The sequence below is a fragment of the Pan troglodytes genome, chromosome X (assembly GCF_028858775.2).
Source record: "Pan troglodytes isolate AG18354 chromosome X, NHGRI_mPanTro3-v2.0_pri, whole genome shotgun sequence".
Classification (NCBI taxonomy): domain Eukaryota; kingdom Metazoa; phylum Chordata; class Mammalia; order Primates; family Hominidae; genus Pan; species Pan troglodytes.
The window spans coordinates 53,098,348-53,120,009 of record NC_072421.2 but is presented as its reverse complement, the minus strand read 5'-3'; the positions used below and the strand labels follow the sequence as shown (position 1 = coordinate 53,120,009).

The 21,662-nt window shown below is 46.6% G+C and overlaps 1 protein-coding gene across 4 annotated transcripts in view; it reads right to left on the bottom strand.

The window, feature by feature from the left end:
• Positions 1-19,086, bottom strand: part of GPR173 (G protein-coupled receptor 173) — a 29,528-nt gene extending 10,442 nt beyond the window's left edge. For 3 of the 4 annotated variants that reach the window (XR_010154794.1, XM_054677084.1, XM_054677085.1), the window contains exon 1: positions 18,114-18,524. The gene's annotated coding sequence lies outside the window, so the exon portion shown is untranslated. Of the gene's footprint in view, positions 1-18,113 lie in introns of all 4 variants that reach the window. The other variant, XM_016943908.3, reaches the window with a different exon arrangement.
• Between the last annotated feature and the right edge of the window lie 2,576 nt (positions 19,087-21,662).

The window sequence follows — 21,662 nt, the reverse complement described above, 5'->3', positions numbered from 1 at the left end:
ACCTGCTCATGTGCAGAGACCAGCTAACTCTTGCACTTGTAAGTGGACAAACGAGCAGAGCTGCCCAGCTGGTAGGCTCCTACCACAGCAGAGGGCTAGAGCAAGAATGGCTCCAGAGCAACCATGTGCAAAGAGAGGTGGTAACTGTTTTCATCACTTCCCGTTGAAACATTCCAGATAGTATGATTATTACTTTGCTAGTTGTTTATCATCAGTGAGGTTTTGGAGTTTGGCCTATACCTATGTGGACAATGTTTGTTTTTGTTTTCTTTTCTGTTTTATTTTTTTTTTAAGAGACAAGGTCGGCTGGGCACGGTGGCTCACGCCTGTAATCCTAACACTGTGGGAGGCTGAGGCGGGATGATCACTTGAGGTCAGGAGTTGCAGACCAGACCGGCTAACATGGTGAAACCCTGTCTCTAGTAAAAATACAAAAATTAGCTGGGCGTAGTGGTGCATGCCTGTAATCCCAGCTACTCCGGAGGCTGAGGCAGGAGAATCGCTTGAACCTAAGAGGTGGAGATTGCAGTGAGTGAGCTGAGATCATGCCACTGCACTCCAGCTTGGGTGACAGAGTGAGACTCTGTCTCAAAAAAAAAAAAAAAAAAAAAAAGAGACAAGGTCTCGCTCAGTCACCCAGGCTGGAGTGCGGTGGTGTAATCATAGCTCACTGCAGCCTCAAACTCCTGAGCTCGAACAATCCTTCTGCCTCAGGCCCCGAAGATGCTGGGATTACAAGCCTGAGCCATCACGCCTAGCCTTCATTTTTGAAAAATATTTATTTATTTATTTATTTATTTATTTATTTATTTATATAGGGTCTCGCTCTGTCACCCAGGCTGGAGTGCAGTGGCATGAACCTCAACCTCCTAGGCTCAAGCAATCCTCCTACCTCAGCCTTCAGAGTAGCTGGGACTACAGGGATGTGCCACCATGCCTGGCTAATTTTTTAAGGTTTTTTTTTGGTAGAGATGCAGTCTCACTATGTTGCCCAGGCTAGTCTCAAATTCTTGGGCTCAAGAAGTCCTCCTGCCTCAGCCTCCCAAAGTCTTGGGATTACAGGCATGAACTATTGCACCCCGCCTATTTTTCTTTTAATTTGATTTTCTTCTTATTTTTCCTCAAGTTTTTTTCTTCTACAAAAATAGGAGGGCTGTCTTATCACCAAGAAACAGAAAAAATAGAAGCATTGTATGATTGTTGCTATGTGGACTATTATATAGTATAGTATTAGGTGTTTCTAAAGAGAACAGTATTATTTTATTTTTCTGATTGTTACTTTTTTATAAAAAAGTTTTATTATAGAGTATTTCAAACATTAAAAAGTAAAGCGAATACTGTAATGAACCTCAGTGGATCCATTGCCCAGACTTACCAATTACCAACTCATAGCTAGTCTCATTCTGCCTATAACCCTACCCACTTCCCTCACTCCCAGTATTCTGAAGCATATCTGTTATATCATTTCATCCTTAAGTATTTCAGTATCTACTTCTAAAAGGTCAGGACTCTTTTAAAAATATTACGACAATATCATTTTTATCATTTCTTGGTTTATTGATTGATTTACTTGTGATTGGTATTTGATACTAAAAATTAACCAAATCTGATTCCTGGTGGGATTTCATACTTACTATCTTTTGTTTTTACATAAAAATATTTGTCAATAAATGAATGAAGCCCAACAATAGTTTAATTGAGTTGCTTTATGACTTTGTTTCAGAGTGCTGCTTTCTTTTTCTTTTTTTTTTTTTTTTTGAGATGGAGTCTCGCTCTGTTGCCCAGGCGGGAGTGCAGTGGCACGATCTCGGCTCACTGCAAGCTCTGCCTCCCAGGTTCATGCCATTCTCCTGCCTCAGCCTCCCGAGTAGCTGGGACTACAGGCACCTGCCACCATGCCCGGCTAATTTTTTGTATTTTAGTAGAGACGGGGTTTCACTGTGTTAGCCAGGATGGTCTTGATCTCCTGACCTCGTGATCCGCCCGCCTCGACCTCCCAAAGTGCTGGGATTACAGGCGTGAGCCACCGCGCCCCGCCAGAGTGTTGCTTTCTTAAGAATGCAGAGAAAAATCAGTTTTCAGAACTCACAGAGGTCTGCTGACCCCTTCAATAGAAAGATTTGGAATTTTTAAAGCATCTGGCAGTGCAAATTGAGAAACTGGGATCTTTTATGAGATGGGTTAGAATATTTTTAGCTGGAGCTCAACCGGCTAGTGACAGGGTTGTATGATTAACAAGTAAAGCTAAGATGCCCCTCCCAGTAGAATCTCACAGGTTAGCGGTGTGCAGGGAAATTGTCTACACTATTTTTAAGACCAATGAGGTAAAGGGAATAGGAAAGGGGCCATGTTCAATTATTGCTGTTAGGAGATACACTGGTGACAGGTCAAAGGGCATTGAGATGACACTAACTTAGATGTTCAATCAGAAAGGTTTTCATTTTCTACCCATGCATCTATGGGTGTTGACATTGCATAGTTTACAGTACTAGTTAGAAACTTGAAGAGAAGTACAAGAAGCACCAACATAAACTAAGTTTGAAATATTCAAAGTGATACATGAATATTTTGAAATACTGTGGAAACTGCATAAGTCTGTGGACAGATGCTGCTGTTTACAACAGCAGTTTGTTTGGAAAACTCTGAGATTCATTTACTGAGGAGCCCTCACCTGTAAGTTTGTCTATAGGTCTCATTTCCACAGTAAATTATGCCAGATGAATGTAATTAAATCCAAGACATTTCCCACCTGCCTTTCAGCTTTCTGTAAGGAACTGGGATCAGTACACCCTTCCGTGTTGTTTTAAACCCAAATGTGTAGAGATTTGGTAAAAATAATAGTAATAATAATAATAATAATAATGAGGTAAAAGAAACATGGCAACATTTCTTTGTGAATGCTTCTCATTTTTCAGATTTTTTTTTTTTTTGAGTCTCGCTGTTGCCCAGGCTGGAGTGCAGTAGTGCAATCTCGGCTCACTGCAACCTCCGCCTCCCGGGTTCAAGCGATTCTCCTGCCTCTGCCTCCCAAGTAGCTGGGACTACAGGCGCACACTGCCATGCCCAGCTAATTTTTCTTTTTTTTGTATTTTTAGTAGAGACGGGGTTTTACCATGTTGCCCAGGCTGATTTCGAACTCCTGAGCTCAGGCACAGATTTTATGTTTACTGGCTTCAACAAATGGCTTTTTTTGCACACGAATAAAGTTACATAAAAAATGTTAAAGACACTAAAGAACAGCGTGAAGACTACTGACAGAGTTTATGGATTCGAAGCAAAACTTCAACTTAGGAAATGTGAAGTCAAGTATGGTTCCCTGGGTGATGTTTACTTGGTGTTGCAATTTGAATACTAAAGAAGACTTATTAGGGTAAGTAGAGCAATGTCTGCATTCACTTAGGGGAAAAGCTTCATCATTATTTTAAGATACACAAAATGAAAATTTTCTGTTGCATTCAATTTGTGAGCATTTATTTATTTATTTATTTTGGAAACAGGGTCTCACTCTGTCACCCAGGCTGGAGTGCAGTGAGGTGATCATGGCTCACTGCAGCCTCAACCTCCCAGGCTCAAGCAATCCTCCCACCTCAGCCTCCTGAATAGCTGGGATCACAGGCACGCGCCACCATGCCCAGCTAATTTTTGTATTTTTGGTAGAGACGGGGTTTCGTCACGTTGCCCAGGTTGGTCTCAAACTCCTGGGCTCAAGCAATCCTCCCACCTCAGCTTCCCTAAGTGCTGGGATTACAGGCATGAGCCACCGCACCTGGCCTGCATTTGTTACAAGAAATTTCATATTTGATTGAAAGAAAAGAAAGAGATGCTACATTTAAAAAAGAATCCTCCCTTTGAAGCACAAAATTCAAACACTACAAATTATCCAAATTCTGAATATTTGTCGAGAAACGAGTTTTAACCCACTAAAAAATACTCTTTGACCATTTGCTGCAACTTACTTAGGCTAGCAATTTCCTGTTGATGGTGACTACCAAAAGATAGAAAAGATCATGCAGCTATTTCAAGCACAAAACCTTAGTCTCTGCCTGGCCATGACAAGAACAAGAGAATTATAAAAGGGAGGTGGAAAAGGAAGGCACGAATAAGCAGTTGTTCCATTTCTTAAGAAAGGTGGGTATGGTGTGAAAGCACCAGCCATACTCAACACTAGTAACTGCACCTGATGCTTCTGAGAAACCAAAATGTTATCTGATGACCCCAAAGCTTGTGTTTTTGAGGTCAGCTCTGCTGACCTGTAGAATCATGCAGCTACATTTCATACATTCAGGCTAATTACTGAGGGCATTAGGTCAAACATTGGGTTGTATGTGAGCAATCTCCATGGAATGTGTCTTACCTTCAACAACATGCTTTCCAAGATCAAAAACTGGCAGGCCACAATAGAAGTTTATATCTGTGTCAAAACTACCAATTGTTATTTACTTCATTTCCTTTGTTTGAGCTTTTACCAAGAAACACATTGATGTAGAAGATCTATGCTCAGCACCAGTGGATTTGCCAAGTCAAGATTAAAATGACCATAAATGAATCAAAGGACCATAAAATAAATCAAACCACTTATGACTTGATCAGAAGTGGGCATGGATGTTGACCACTACAAATTCACATTAGTGAATTTAAAAGTTATGGTCTGCTATGGTTTGAATGTGTCCCCTAAAGTTCATGTGTTAAAAACTTAATCCCCAATGCAACAGTGTTGACAGGTGGGACCTTTAAGAGGTAATGAGGTTATGAGGACTCTTCCCTCATAAATGGATTAATGCTGTTATCACAGGAGTGGGTTGGTTATCACAGAAACGGGTTCCTGATAAAAGGATGAGTTCTACCCACTTCCCTTCTCTCTTTGTCATGTGCACATGCTCTCTTGCCCTATTGCCTTCCACCATGGGATGATGCAGCAAGAAGGCTCTCACCAGATGTAGCCACATGATCTTGGACAGCTCAGCCTCCAGAATGATAAGAAATAAAATAAAATCTCTGTTCCTTTTTTTTTTGAGACAGAGTCTCGCTCTGTCACCCAGGCTGGAGTGCAGTGGCGTGATCTAGGCTTGCTGCAACCTCTGCCTCCCGGTTTCAAGTGATTTTTGTGCCTCAGCCTCCCAAGTAGCTGGGACTACAGGGGCCTGCCACCAGGATGCCCGGCTAATTTTTGTATTTTTAGTAGAGATGCAGTTTCACCATGTTGGCCAGGCTAGTGTTGAACTCCTGACCTCAAGCAATCCTCCCGCCTTGGCCTACCAAAGCGCTGGGATTACATGTGTGAGCCACTGCGCCTAGCCTAAAATCTCTGTTCTTTACAAATTACCCAGTCTCAAATATTGATATAGTAGCGCGAAATGGACTAAGAAGATTGGTGCCAAGAATGGGGTTGTTGCTATAATGCCTGAAAATGTGGAAGTGGCTTTGGAACTGGGTAATGGGTAGAGGTTGAAAGAATATGGAGAAGCAGGCTAGAAAAAGCCTGTAAAACCATTAATAGAGGGTTAAGGGTGATTTTGGGTGAGGCCTCAGAAGAAGACAAGTGCTATAGGGAGAGCCTAAACCTCCTTAGGGATTACTTAAGTGGCCATGATCAGTTCTGATTTCATGTGTTAAAAATGTAATTGCCAAGTGGTTCTGATCATGACCACTTAAGTAATCCCTAAGGAGATTTAGGCTCCTTAGCTTTGTTTCTAATTCCACGATCAGAAATATGGATGGTAAAGGCCATTTTGATGAGGTCTCCGATAGAAATGAGAAATAAGGTATTGGAAACTGGAATAAAAGCCACCTTTGTTATATGCGTGCAAAGATTTGGCAGAATCGTGTTCATGTCCTAGGACTTAGTGGAAGGCAGAATTTAAGAGTCATAAACTAGCATATATAGCAGAAAAAAAATCTAAGCAGCAAAATGTTTGAGATGCCGCATGACTACTTTTGGCTATGTACAGCAAAATGAGAGAAAAACGATTTAAAGACAGAATTTATAATTAAAAGAGAAGCAGAACAGAAAGATTTGGAAAACTCTCAGCTTGACCATGTAAAAAATACAAAAGCATGTTGGGGAGAGAATACTAAGGGTGTGACCAAGAGACTGCTAAAGAGACTAATATGGGTAGAAGGAAGCCAGATTCTATTCAGAGGCCTTTGAGGCAAGCTAGGATCTTGAGGGCAAGGTTTCTAGAGAGGTACCCCTAGGACTTGAGCATTTGCTGCCCTGTGCCACCTTGGGACTCTGCTCCTTCAATTCTGGAGCAGTACCCCTTGGCTGCCCCTGCTGTGGCTCAAGCAGGCCCAAGTGCAGCTCAACTTGCTGCTCCAGAAAGTATAACCTGTAAACCTTGATGGTGTCCACGTGGTGCTAATTCTGTAGGCACACAGAATGCACGAGTTGTGGAACCATGGCTTCCTTTGTCTAGATTTCAAAGAATTTCATGGACAGCCTGGGGAACCAAGCAGAGACTTGTCATAGGGATGGAGCCACTGCAGAGGGCTCCCACTAAGGCAACACTTAGTGGAACTGTGGGAGTGGGGCTGTCCCAAGACCACAGAACTACAGGACCACGAATGTGCAACTCCAGCCTGGGAAGGCTGGAGGCATGAGACTTCAACCCATGAGAGCTGCTGGGTGGACTGAGCCCAGCAAAGCCATAGGGGCAGGGCTGCTCAAGACCTTGGGGGCCCAGCCCAGCTCTAGTGTGCCCAAGATGCAGGACGCAGAGTCAAAGATCATTCTCCAGCTTTAAGACTTAATGTTGGCTGGGCACGGTAATCCCAGCAGTTCGAGAGGCTGAGGTGGGTGGATCGCTTGAGCCCAGGAGTTCAAGACCAGCCTGGGCAACATGGCCAAATCCCATCTCTACAAAAACTCGGGGAGGTGAGGTGAGAGGATCGCTTGAGCCCAGGAGGTTGAGGCTGCAGTGAGCTGTGACACTGTGATCCCATCACTGTACTCCAGCCTGGGTGACAGAGAGGGAGACCTTAACTCAAAAAAAAAAAAAAAAAAAAAAGAAGAAGACAATGTTTTTTTTTTTTTTTTCTGTTGGATTTTGGACTTACTTGGGACCAGTTACCCCTTTCTTCTTGCTTATTTCTCCCTTTTGGAATGGGAATGTCTATCCTATGCCTGTCCCACCATTGTATTTTGGAAGAAAGTAATTTGCTATTTTCATAGGCTAACATCTGGAGAGAAATTTGCCTCAGGATGAATTGCACCTGGAGTCTCTCCTGTCTGATTCAAATGGGACTCTGGACTTTGGAATTTTGAGTTGGTGCTGGAACGAGTCAAGACTTCGGGGCTATTGGGATGGAATTAATCTATTTTAGACGTGAGAAGGACATGGATTTTGGGAGTCAAGGAAGAATGCTACAGCTTGAATGTGTCCTCCGAAGTTCATGTGTTGGAAACCTAATCCCCAATGCAGCAGTACTGAGAAGTGAGACCTTTAAGAAGTGATGAGGTAATGAGGACTCTGCCCCCATAAACAGATTAATCCTGTTTTCATGGGAGTGGGTTTCTATCATAAGAAGGGTTCCTGATAAATAGATGAGTTCGGCTCCCTTCTCTTCTCTTCTCTTCCCTTCTCTTCTCTCTCTTTCTCTCTCTCATGCAAAAGCGTGTTCTCTTGCCTTTCTGCCCTTCACTATGGGATGACGCAGGAAGGAGGCCCTTGCTAGATGCATGCCCCTCAACCTTGGACTTCCTAGCCTCCAGAACTGTAAGAAAGAAATCTCTGCTTGTTAAAAATTACCCAGTCTCAAGTATTCTGCTAGAGCAGCACAAAACAGACTAAGACATGTTTCTAGAAGTGAGCTCAAGTGTGTCATAAAAAACTGAAAAGATTTCATTTGAAAGTTGTACACAAATTCAATATTTAATAACTCCCCTAAAATTCTGCATTTTAATTTTCTTCCCGTAATTGTATAATATGAGGAAAATGTAAGAAATTCCTTTTCACTCAACTCTAGTACCCCTAACCCTCTTCAGTTTACTCCAGCGTGCCATAAAATATTTCACTTTCTCTGTGTCCCAGGTTGTGAATGCCCTAACACATTTACATCTAGTCACATTACATAGAAACACTAGCACATACAGACAGATATGTGCACACGGGGACATGTGTACATGGAAATTCAAATTTGCACTCACATTCAGACCAGCCGATAAGCACAATGAGACACTCATATACAGACACACAAACATCCCCCGTTAACTGCACAGAAGCAGCTAGGCATGCATGTAGATACCCACACACCAGCAAATAGCTCAAAGATACACACGCATACAATACACAGATATAACTATATAACTGCCTTTCTTTCTTTTTTTTTTTTTTTGAGATGGAGTCTCGCTCTGTCTCCCAGGCTGGAGTGCAGTGGCGCAATCTCGGCTCACTACAAACTCTGCCTCCTGGGTTCACGCCATTCTCCTGCCTTAGCCTCCCGAGTAGCTGGGGCTACAGGCGCCTGCCACCACGCCCGGCTAATTTGTTGTATTTTTAGTAGAGACGGGGTTTCACCATGTTAGCCAGGATGGTCTTGATCTCCTGACCTCGTGATCCGCCCGCCTCGGCCTCCCAAAGTGCTGGGATTACAGGCGTCAGCCACCGCGCTCGGCCTAGAGTTTTATTTTTTAACTTCAAAGCCTTCTTAATAGTCTTTCTTCTACGAAAAAAAAAAAAGGAATACAGGTCTAGGCGAAATGCGTTCACCATTTACATAGGCACTTACATACATACATACATATGAACCAAACTACATGAACCTACACACTTACAGATACAGTGTTACATGCGCAGACATAAGAAGACATAGGTCAAGTCCTGCTCACATCCTATATAGATCCAGGCCCTCCCGTGCCCCATCCCACTGGTTCTTACACTAAGAGATTAAAACCCACTCTATTATTATACAAAGCCACTCTCACAAATCTGCCCTGGAACACATCCATATACACATAGTACAGACCTGCTCACGCATACAAGCACATGGCTCAGCCTCACTGCTACACACACACAAAGGCAAGCAGGCATGTAGAGCAATGCAGACTCAATCATACACACCCACATAGCCACTGAGGTTTATAAATACAGAGAGACCCTCAGATGCACACTAGCCCTTTACATACACACACACACGTGCACCTGGATCATCGCATATAAACCTGGATACCAACCTTTTGACATTTATAGGCTCTCACAACAGAGATTCACATACATACATTTGCATATTGACCCCTACAAACCTGTTTACATAGGCAGATAAAAACACACTGGCATGCACACACCCAGATAGAAGCATGCTCACATGTGCAGACACACCAGCAGTGCAGGTCACACCCACACTCACAGACATTACACTACCACAGATACAGGCATGTGCACTCATACACCCAGATGTGTGTGCACTGGGAAATATACACACGGGGCCAACCCCCTCCATTCACGCCCGGGACACATGCTTCCTTTCTCTCATGCTCGTGGTTTTACATGCACACTGGGATACACAGAAGTACAAACCCACTTTCATGTACAAACACAGATACACACAGGATATGCTCATTCTGTCACACAGACGTATAGATACAGATAACAGGGCAAATATGCACATAGAAACCCCATTCACACTTGCAGATGGACACATACTATTACACACTGGCATGGCTAATAATTATGGTAGTACGTAATGGCTTATATGGTGCAGAGGACTCATTACATGCCAGGCACTGCTTGAAGTGCTTTTCTTTTCTTTTCTTTCTTTTCCTTCTGTTTCTTTTTCTTTTCTTTTCTTTTCCTCTTTTTTGAGACGGAGTTTCACTCTTGTTGCCCAGGCTGGAGTGCAATGGCACGATCTCAGCTCACTGCAACCTCCACCTCCCGGGTTCAAGTGACACTCCTGCCTCAGCTTCCTGAGTAGCTGGTATTACAGGCATGCGCCACCACGCCTGGCTAATTTTGTGTGTGTGTGTGTTTTTTTTTTTTTAGTAGAGACGGGGTTTCTCCATGTTGGTCAGGCTGGTCTCGAACTCCCGAACTCAGGTGATCCGCCCACCTCGGCTCCCAAAGTGCTGGGATTACAGGTGTGAGCCACCATGCCCAGCCACCTTTTTCTTTTTCTTTCTTTTTTTTTTTTTTTTGAGATGGAGTTTCACTCTTGTTGCCTAGGCTGGAGTGCAATGGCATGATCTCAGCTCACTGCAACCTCCACCTCCCGGGTTCAAGTGATTCTCCTGCCTCAGCCTCCCGAGTAGCTGGGATTACAGGCGTGTGCCACCACACCCGGCTAATTTTTGTATTTTTAGTAGAGACAGGGTTTCACCACATTGGCCAGGCTGGTCTCGAACTCCTGACCTCAAGTGATCTGCCTGCCTCAGCCTCCCAAAGTGCTGAGATTACAGGCGTGAGCCAACGCGTCCAGCCTCTAAGTGCTTTTCATATAACTCACCCAATCCTCATCCTATGAGATAGGTAATAGTACTCCCACTTTTACAGATAAGACAATGGGGCTTTGTTGAGCTTAGGTGACTTGCCCAAAGCCATACAGCTAATAAATGGCAGAACTAGGATTCAAACACAAAGGCTGCCTCCAGGGACCTTGCAGATCCAACTTACATGTAGAAATACACTCACCTCATGCACAAGTACAGATACATACCACTTTAGCACAAGTACGTGCACACCCAATCCAGCTGATACACTCAGGTATAAATGGCCACACGCACCTAGTCACATACATAAACAAACATGGACACGTTCACATTTACAGACATTCCAGCAGAGATATATATGCCCCGGGAAATATATACACATTCATACACATGCCCACAATCACACACCCTACCCAGACAAAACCACATTATTGAACACACAAAACCTCCAGATATACCACCTACACACTCACACACAGATACACTCACATTCTCAGATATATTCCTCACCCAAATACTCACACATGCTATCCTCATACTCACATGCTGGCCACATACTCACACATGTGGCCGGATGCAGCCACATGCACACCCCCCAGATTCACTCACACTCACACACACACCCACACACTCTCACACCACCCAGAGATGACACATCCTATTTAGATATACACATCCTGATTCATAGCCATGTAGACGTTCAGACATAGGCTGAGCCCTGCTCACATCCTATAGGTCTTCGCGGTCTTAGATATACCCCACACTCTCACATACTCCAACTCAGATGTGCCCACATTCTCCTCAAATACACCTACTTTCATACATATACCCAACACTGATACACCCACACCCTCTCACACAAATCCCATCTAAATACACCCGTTCTCATATACACACATCTCAAATGCACTTACACGCACAGGCCCTCCACACTTATGCAAACTCCCAATTCAGTACACCCACACTCTCACAAACATCACACAGATACACTCAAACTTGTACCCCACCCCAACTCAGAGCCCTCATACCCGAACCAGGCGCACCTACAATCTCTCTCTCTCACACACAGTATTAAGACACACCCACAATGACACACATACCTTCCAAAGGCACTACACTTACCCACACCCCATCCAAGTACTCACACTCACAAATTCCCAAGCCAAATACATCCACACACACAGACACACACATCATTCTCATACCCATATACACACACACACACACACACTCCAAATACAGCCCCACTCTTACAGCACACGCACACTCCAAATACAGCCCCACTCTCACAGCCCCATGCAGACACATCCACCCTCTCATATATCATCATCCAGATTCATCCCATATAGACCATGGAGATCCACTCAAAGCCACATGTACCACCCAGGTATAACTACATCCACACACAACCCACCTGGACATATCCAACTCTCACACATGCCATCCAGTGCACCTCTGCACATGCCCCACTCCCCAGATCCACCCATGCTCTCATCTCCTCCACACCACCCACAAGCACCCACACTCCATACACACACTTCCCACTCAGCTGTGCCCCCAACTCTCTTTTACACAACCCATCCAGTTATACACATTCACATCCACACCCAAGTACGTATACGCCCGCACTCTCCACCCAGATACAACCAAAGCTCTCACCACACGCCATCCAGACATACCTTACTACACACTCCATCACCCAAATATACCCGTGCTCTCACTCACCTACCATCCGGATACACCCACATTCAAACCCACTCCACCCCCAATACATCCACACACTGTCTCACACACAGCCCAAACGTACCTACACACTTTCTCTTTCACACACCATCTGGATACATCCACACCTCACATGCACCTATATTCTGATACACCCCCCCACTACATCCACACTCGCCTCCAACCCAGTTAAACCCAAACTCTCACACCTCATCCAGATACACATACATGCTCTTCCTACAGGAGACATGCGTGCTCACACCCCTACCACACTCAGAAACACCCCCACTCTCTCTTACACACAAACACAATCTCGACCCCCAATTCTCTCTTAATCACCATCAGCCAGATCTACTCACACTGCACACACACAATGCAGATACATCCATACTGTCTCACACACACCACCCATACACACACTCCATAGACACCCCCAATTATATACACCCCCACCCTCACCCAGATGTGCCCAAATTCTCTTTCTCATGCACACCATCACAATACACCCTATCACACACTTCCATTGCCTAGATACACTTGTGCTCTCACCTACTGACATATCATCCACATATAACCACACTTGGATCTCCCTGACCCCAATATACCCATACTCCCTCATATACATACTCCACCCAGGAAACACCCACACTCTCTTACACACACAGTACAGCCACAGCCACACCAGCAAACACATACGCCACCCAGGTATCCCCCACCCTATCTCACCATCCAGATAAACCCATACTCACACACCCCTCAAATACACACATCCTCACACATATCCCCAACCCAACTCTCACTCATACCATCCTCTACACACACAGGCCACTTTACATACAACCACACTCACCCCCCCAATCCCAAACACACCCAAATGCCTCACACGCACACCCTACCCAGAAACACCCATACACCCATGTGCTCTCTCTCTCTTTTTTTTTTTTAGATGGAGTATCGCTCTGTCGCCCAGGCTGGAGTGCAGTGGCATGATCTGGGCTCACTGCAACCTCCAACTCCTGGGTTCAAGCAATTCTCCTGTCTCAGCCTCCCAAGTAGCTGGGACTACAGGCATGCACCACCACGCCCAGTTGTATTTTTAGTAGAGATGGGGTTTCACCATACTGGTCAGGCTGGTCTCAAACTCCTGACCTTAGGAGATCCACCCGCCTTGGCCTCCCAAAGTGCTGGGATTACAGGCATGAGCCACCGCACCTGGCCCATGCTCTCTCTTACATACATGCAGACCACATCCTTTCTCTCTCACCAGATATACCAGTCTACACACACACACACACACACACACACACACTCTACTAAGATACTTTCACTTTTATATATACACACTCACATCTAGATTTCTGCCTGGATGGCATAATTTGGGTCCTCTCAGTGAAAACTATTTACCAACCCTAGATATCATACAATGCCACTCTACTCTGGGCCTTTGATGGTTGGGGGGATGAGAAGGGAGGTCTTTGTGTTTCAAGGAATCTTTTTCTAAATAGGCCTCTTTTCCCCAGTAGGACATCAGCCATGATTGGTGCCCACTTCTTGAGTGTGAATAATGACAGGAATTATCCTGAGACCCCCACAAAAGCCCAGTACATGGTCAAGGCCAGAGAAGCCCCAGAATGGGGGTCACAGGCATCAGGTGTCATAGTTTGCCAATCTGCAGGATGTCTACACACTTACAGACAGACATAGTCTCGCAGGGCACCACTGACTCTCAGTCATACACACAAATACATACTGAGGTACACAGACTTGTAAGTATTCTCCCTTTCCATCCCCTTGTCAATAAGGCCCAATCCGCACAGGCCCAAGGCCAAGTATCTCTCTCTCACATCGACTGACAGACACATGCACAAATACCTACGCTCATCCTTACACATGGACACACTCACACTGTACTTAGTCATACGTGTACATCCATTTACTCTTAAACATAGGCACGCATGCGTGACATACATTCACATGATATAATGCCCATGAATGACGTACATTCACTCACAAACACAGGGGTACATACAGGCATACCTTCACATGTCCACAGACAGACAGACTTTGTATCACACCCAAGGAGATGATGAACAAACATGGACACAGACAGGGAAGCTCCCAAATGTGTGCACACACACACCCAGACATGACCACATATATTTACACACTCACACACATAAACACCTAGATATGCACATGCTTGTAAATGACATGAAGTATAGATATGCAGACATTCCTAACACAGACTTGTACACACAACTGGGCATGTTCACATGCACATAGACTTGTTCATTAATTCATTCCCATATGCTTACACTCAGACATGGAAATACAAATGTACTCACAAAACATGCCCACACTATCACAGCCAGATATGTACACCATGTACATTCCTACAAGTTCATACACCCATATGAGAAGCTACACAATAAAGAGGAATCATTTACACCTACATTCTCACAGATGGACTTGGACACAAAGGTATATTCACACACATGTACACATGGAAGTACACTCACATGCACACAACTGTACATCCATATAAGAAGGACTGATCCACACTCATCACAGACACACACATCCTCACACACATCCTCACACACACACACACTTAAACACACTTGTAGGCTGAGAGTGACACGCATGGACGTTACCTTACATTGTGTTCTACAACATATGCTCCAGAACAAAGATGCATAAACACAAACACATACATGCAAATAATTAGAACTGTACAAACTGGCACATTCACACATGTGAATATACCTCTGTGTATGCCTGTCTGAATGTACAGGCATACACACAGGCATATTCACACACACACACACACACACACGTGTGTGTGGACAGATGTGTGTGGACATATGTGTATGGACAGGCAGGCATATACAGACATGTTCAATGAAACACACACAGCCAGATGTTCACACCTACTAGCATATACACTCACATATACACTCACAATCACAGGCATATTCAAATACACATTCACACTCACATACTCAGAAATTCAGACAAAACACATAATGAGACACGCACACCCAAGTACCTACTCATGCATGCCACAGACATGTACTCACACATAACAGTGTACACACAAACACAATTAGACATATAGACAATGCATCATTTCACCTATGCACACAGCATTTTGCGTGTGTGTGTGTTTTTGTGTGCAGACAGGCATACACCCCCACACACAGCCATACTCACATACATAATCAAATGTGCACATGTAGGCATACCCACAAAATAGATTTTCATTCACACACTCTCCCCTACCCATAAAATTAGTCCTCCTTATATTAGTGTGCCCACCTATATTAACATTTCTCTAATCGGATGTGGACATAAAGGTTTGTCTACAGGTGATATACACTGGAACATGCACACACGGACATCTATATAATTTAAAATGCTGGAGAACCCACATACAGACATTCACAGAAAGTCAAAAGCCTGCTTACACAAATGCAGGACAGATACACTCATATATACACACACACATATACACCCTCTCATACATGCATGGACATGCACATATATGCCCTTAACACTCACAAGCACACCCTTTAGATGCACCTACACTCATGAGCACACACCAATATGCACAAGCAGATACAACTAGGCATTCATCTAATTGGGCATGCACACCCAGGCATTCTGAAACCCACACACTCATACACATACAACCAGACACGTACACTCAAAGAAAAACTGATGCCACACACATATACAACCAGACATTCAACAGGCCTGATGGCTCAGAGAAAACACACCCACACTCAGGCTCAAAATCAAACATGTCCATTTGATCACCCAGACAGACATGCAAAGTCATGCCCACCCCACAGTACACACACAAGCCTACCCAGATACCCACACACTCACACGCATGCCATCACATGGCCTGCTTACACACACAGGTTCATACACAGCCACACTGCCCATGAACAGACATGCACACACAGACTACACACTCAGCCACACATTTTCAGTAGCATGTATACAACCACGCTCGGGCCCAGAGGCCTCCAGACCACAGACCAGGTCCTCTCCCACACCAAATGCTTCTTCAGAAAAGTCTACTTTATGCCTCAAAGCCCCCCTCCCTGCCCCCACAGAGATGGTCTTCTGGGCCTCAGTCTTTCCCCATTCCTCCTCTTCCCTTGGCCACCGACCCCACACTCTGTGTCCCATCACATCTCCATGCCCTGAAATCAGCCAGCAGACCCCGTTCTTCCCCCACCCCAGGCTCTAGGTGAGCAGCTCCCTGGGACGCGTCCCTCACAGGTCTGGCTGCTGCATGGGCCACACCCCAGCTGTACCCGAAGCCCCGTGATCTCAGGAGCTTCAGCCTCATCTCCAGGCCCTGCCAACCACTGACCACAGGCCAAACTCTTGCCAAGTCTCCCCTCAACAGGGAGACACATACATCACCAGGGCCAGGAAGGCTGCAGGCTGCAAGCCAGGCCTCTGCTGGCTCATGGGGGCTCAAGGTTCTGTGTGTGTGTGTGCGTGTGTGTGTGTGCGCACAAACAGGGACAAGTGCAGGGAAAGAAGACTGGAGTGGGGTGGGGGAGGGAGGCTCTGCCCATAACCACTTATCATTCTCTACAAATGAGAAGTATTAACACAGGGCTTCTCCTGCCTCCCTTCCACTACCCTCCATTTGCCCACTTGCTGCCCTCCCCAGATCTCTGCTGAGACCCTGGAGAAGAAGGACCTGTCCCTCCTCCAAGTAATCGATAACACTATTAATCATGAATAATCAGCAACAATATTGACTGTGAGCTTTGCTGACATTGCTTCAGTGCCACCTCGATGCACATCTCTTACTTACATGCACCAACTCATTCAATCCCTACACACACCCATCAGGGAAGGGTTACCAGTCTCTTTGACAGATGGGAAAACTGAGGTTCGGTAAGTGGCATGCTTCCACTAAAGTTGCAGAGCTAGTAGTTGGGGGAAGTGTCCCTGGGAGGATCCATGTTCTCCATGTACCAGGCTTTCCTGCCCTTCCAGATATATGGACCTCCGGCTACTGGGCACAAGGCCACAAGATCCGGGGGGTCTCAGACACAACATGGACATCTGAAACAGAGACAGAGAGCCTTGTGGTGGAGGCTGGGTCCCACACTGTAGGGACAACCATGTTGTTCCTGGCCCCTGCAGGTTGTCATGGGATTGGTCTTTGCCCCCACAGAACCATCAGGCAGCCTAGGGCCTGGAAGTGCTCCCCACCACCACTTCACTGTCCTTTAGCCCTACAGTGACTTCCTCCCCCTAGCTGGGAATCGGCAACATCTTCAGTGGTGAGTGAGCAAAACTCTGCTACCTGTAGGGAGAGATGGGGAGGTGGGGAGGGTGGAAGGAAGGAAGGAAGGAAAGGAGGAAAGAAGGAGTGGGGGATGGTCTGGGCTGGGAGCAGCTTCTCTGTCATGTCTACCCACCTGCTTGCTACCCAGGTGCACACACACACACACACACACACACACACACACACACACACACCCGGCCAGCAGGCCAGGGATCCTGGAGGAGAGTGGAGGAGGAGGGAGAGGGAGAGGAGCAGCCGCAAGAGGCTGAGCCTGCCCAGGGTGCAGGCATTGTGAAGGGAACACGGCCGCCGGGCTCCCAGGCATCCCTTCCACAGCCAGCACACAAGGAAAGATTAACACAGCCTCATGCCCAAACGCAACCATGATGATAAAAACAGACCCTGTGAGGGGAAACAGGTGGTGGTTCCCTTTCTCATGGGACATTTGGGATTGGGGAAGATGGGGGGAAGATGAGGAGTCCCCAGGCTTGGGTACCAAGGAGCCCCTTGATGGAGCAGAAAGAGACTAACACAGTCAGACAGAGACAGAGAGCATGGCAGTGATGGAGACTCTGAAGTATGTGTGGGGAGACAGAACAGAAGTCCCAGCCCCCCATCCTTGGTGGAGGGATGCTGACTGCTTACCTTGGCTCTCTCAGCAGGGATGTCTTGGAATCCACGATGGGGCTCAAGCTGTCTCACCCAGGTAAATCACAGCCCGGGCCACATTGTGGGACCCTCAGTGATCTGGCGGCCAGTGACACTCCTGCTTCTGTTGCCGTGGATACAGCCGGGCTGGTCTAAATCGCAGGCATCAGGGAAAGCAGGCACCGGAGGGGTGCACTGGGTAGGGCTGGGGGTGTTGGGGAACACCAGGTGGGCAGCACACAGCCTTGGGGTGTCCAACTAGCTGGCAGGTGGGGGTCCCGGCAGGTGCTTCCTCCACTATACACTCCCACTCCCATCTTCATGCCACTGCCAAGCTGGGAGGGGGGCCAGTGCTGGCCCCTGCTACCCGTCTGCCTGCCTGGCTGCCGGTCCCCCTACCCCCCCACCCCCCACCCCCCCCCGTCTGCCTGCTGGCCGCCGCCTTTTGTCCTCAGAAGACACGGTCCCCGCGGGGCCTCTGCCAAGCCTCCAGCAGATGCTCAGGGTCCGGGGCTCCTCCCTGGGAGCACACGGGCCATGGCCTGGGAGAGCCCCAGGTTGGGGGGGCTCTCATCCAGGCTCACCCCGCTCCCCGGGCCTGGCGGGGATGGGGAAGAGGTGCAGGTCCACAGCCAGAGGCAGCAGCAGAGGTGGTGTTGGGGAGGGGATGGACGCCAGAAGGAGGGGGTGGGGTGGAGAGAGAGGCTGGCCTGATAGCCGTGTCCCGGGTTTTAGATCCGGGTTGAGGAGGGTGGCTCAGAGCATCCGAGGGGGGTCCTCATGCAAAACGAGGGCACCAAGGGCCTCCCAGAGGGACCCTCCTGGCCTGGGAACCACCCCGGTGCACACAAATCCAGGTCCCACGATGCTGGGGACACCCAGCCTGGATAGAGCATCAGTGGGGAGTCCGGGGCCCTAAGCTGGACCCCATCAGGCCTGTCCGTCCCCCCTCTCCTCGATTTGCACGGTCCCTGCCTCAGGGGCGGGCGGAGGAGGAGGGAGGCAGGGAGGGAGAGGGAGGGAAGGAGGAAGGCTGAGCAGGCAGGGAGACTCCCAGCTGCCAGCCTGGTCCTCCCTGGGGCGGGGCGGGGAGCGGGGGGGGGGGGGGCTGGCGAGGCCAGGGAGCAGCCGGCTGGCTGGCTGACTGGGTGGGGACGCTGGCGTGGCGGCTGTGCTGCCAGGACAATAGCTGCCTGGGGAAGTCAGGCTCGGGCCTTTCTGAGATGCTCGAGAGAGGCATGAGTGGAGGTGGGGAGAGATGGCCAAGAGGCTGCTGAGAGAGCAACTCACATGGGCTACAAGTGCAGAGGAGGCAGGGCATAGAGGACGCTAGGATCTGGGTCGGGACAAAGGTCCGGCGAAAGTTTCTCAAAAGCTTTGGGCTGGGAGGCATGCTTAGGGCCCGGAGAGGTGGGATTCATAAACTGATTTAGAATGGGGTTCTATGGGCATTTTCCCTGCAAGGCCTGGAGGTTGGCTGGGGGGTTGGGGTGGGAAAGGAGCGCTGCCCAACTCTGAACAGCCCCTCTCAGGATATCTCCTGTGCCATCCCCACTTTCTCGGGGCCAGCAGACAGGCAGAACCCATACTTAAAGCCATGTCCCAGGACAACAGAATAGGAGAGGTGACGAGAACGCTTGGTAGGCAGAGATATGAAGACAAGGAAAAAAATATTTGTTTCAAATATGATTAAATTGGGACCAAATGATGCTTCAGTGGTTCCCCTAAGTTACAGCATTCAAGAATTCAAATTATCTTGATATAAGAAATTGTGTTTTATTTCCTTTCTTCCTTCATCCATTGGTTCCTTCATTTATGACAAATGGTTTTATGTTAGGCCCAGTGCTGGGCACTAACAGTACCGGGTGACTCAGACCTATGCTCTCTGCCCTTAGGAAATGCAGGCTCTGCTACCAGACTGTGGACCTGGAACCCACTTGCGTCTGAATCCCCTGGAGAACTTGTAAAGTGTAGATACCCAAGCCTACCTCCCAGAAATACTAATCTAGGAGGTTTTCAGATGGGGCTTCAAAACCCGCATTTTGACAAGGCCCTCCGGTGGTCATTTTTATGCCCACATGCTTTGGGGAGGGAGAAAAATCCATGGAAAATTAGAAAATGTTTTGGAGGCCGGGTGTAGTGGATCACACCTGTAATCCCAGCACTTTCGGAGGCCAAGGCAGGAGGATTGCTTGAGTTCAGGAGTTTGAGACCACCCGGGACAACATATTGAGACCCCGTCTTTATAAAAAATTTAAACCTTATCTGAACATGGTGGTGTGCGCCTGTAGTCCCAGTTACTTGGGAGGCTGAGGTGGGAGGATCACTTGAGCCCAGGATGCTGCAGTGAGCTGTGTTCTCACCACTGCACTCCAGCCTGGGCAACAGAGCAAGACTCTGTCTCGAAAAACAAACAAAAAAAGGCAAAACGGGCTGGGCACGGGCTCACGCCTGTAATGCCAGAACTTTGTGAGGCCAAGGCAGGCAGATTGTTTGAGCTCAGGAGTTTGAGAAAAGCCTGGCCAACATGACAAAACCCCGTCTCTACTAAAAATACAAAAATTGGCAGAGCGTGGTGGTGCGCACCTGTGGTCCCAGCTACTCCAGAGACTGAGGTAGGAGGATTGCTTAAGCCCAGGAGGTCGAGGCTGCAGTGAGCCGAGATCGTACCACTCCACTCCAGCCTGGGCAACAGAGCAAGACTCTGTCTCAAAAAAAAAAAAAATGGCAAAACAATAAGTCTTCTAAAATATGACGTAAGAGAATATCTTTATAACTTTGGGGTAAGGAAGGAATTAAACAAGACAAGAAGTAATTACCATAAAGGAAAGGAGTGATACATTGAACAGCATTAAAATTTAAAACTTCTGGTTATCAAAAGATATCATTAAAATAGTGAAAAGATAAGTCATAGAATTAGATAAAATATTTGCAAAGTATATATCCGGTAAAAGGCTCATATCCAGAATATACAAATAACTTTTACCAACCAATAAGAAAAAGACAGATAACCCAAAAGAATAACAGACAAGATACTTGAACAGGGACCTTGCAAAAGAGGATAGCCAACTGGCCAAAAACTTAGGAAAATGTGCTAAACCTCATTGGTAGTCAAGAAAATACAAAATGAAACCATGCTCACTAGATTGACTAAAAGGAAAAAGACAATACCGAATATTGGTGAGAATGTGGAGTGATAAGGGCTCTCATACAGTATTGATGAGAGTATAAATTGATATAGCCACTTTGGAAACTGTTTAGCAATATCTACTAAGGCGACCACATGCATACTTCATAACCCAGCAGTTCTACTTTTAGGTATGTGCCCATCCAAAATGCATATATATGTTTACCAAAAGACATTGTGGTAATGTTCATAAAAGCACTATTTGTAACAGTGCAAACTGGAAACAACCCAAATACCATCAATAGGAGAATGAAAAATAAATTGTGGTATATTTGCACATTGGACTAGTATACATCAATGAGAAGAAATGACTCACAACTACAATATGGATGAATCCCACAAACATTACACTGAGCAGA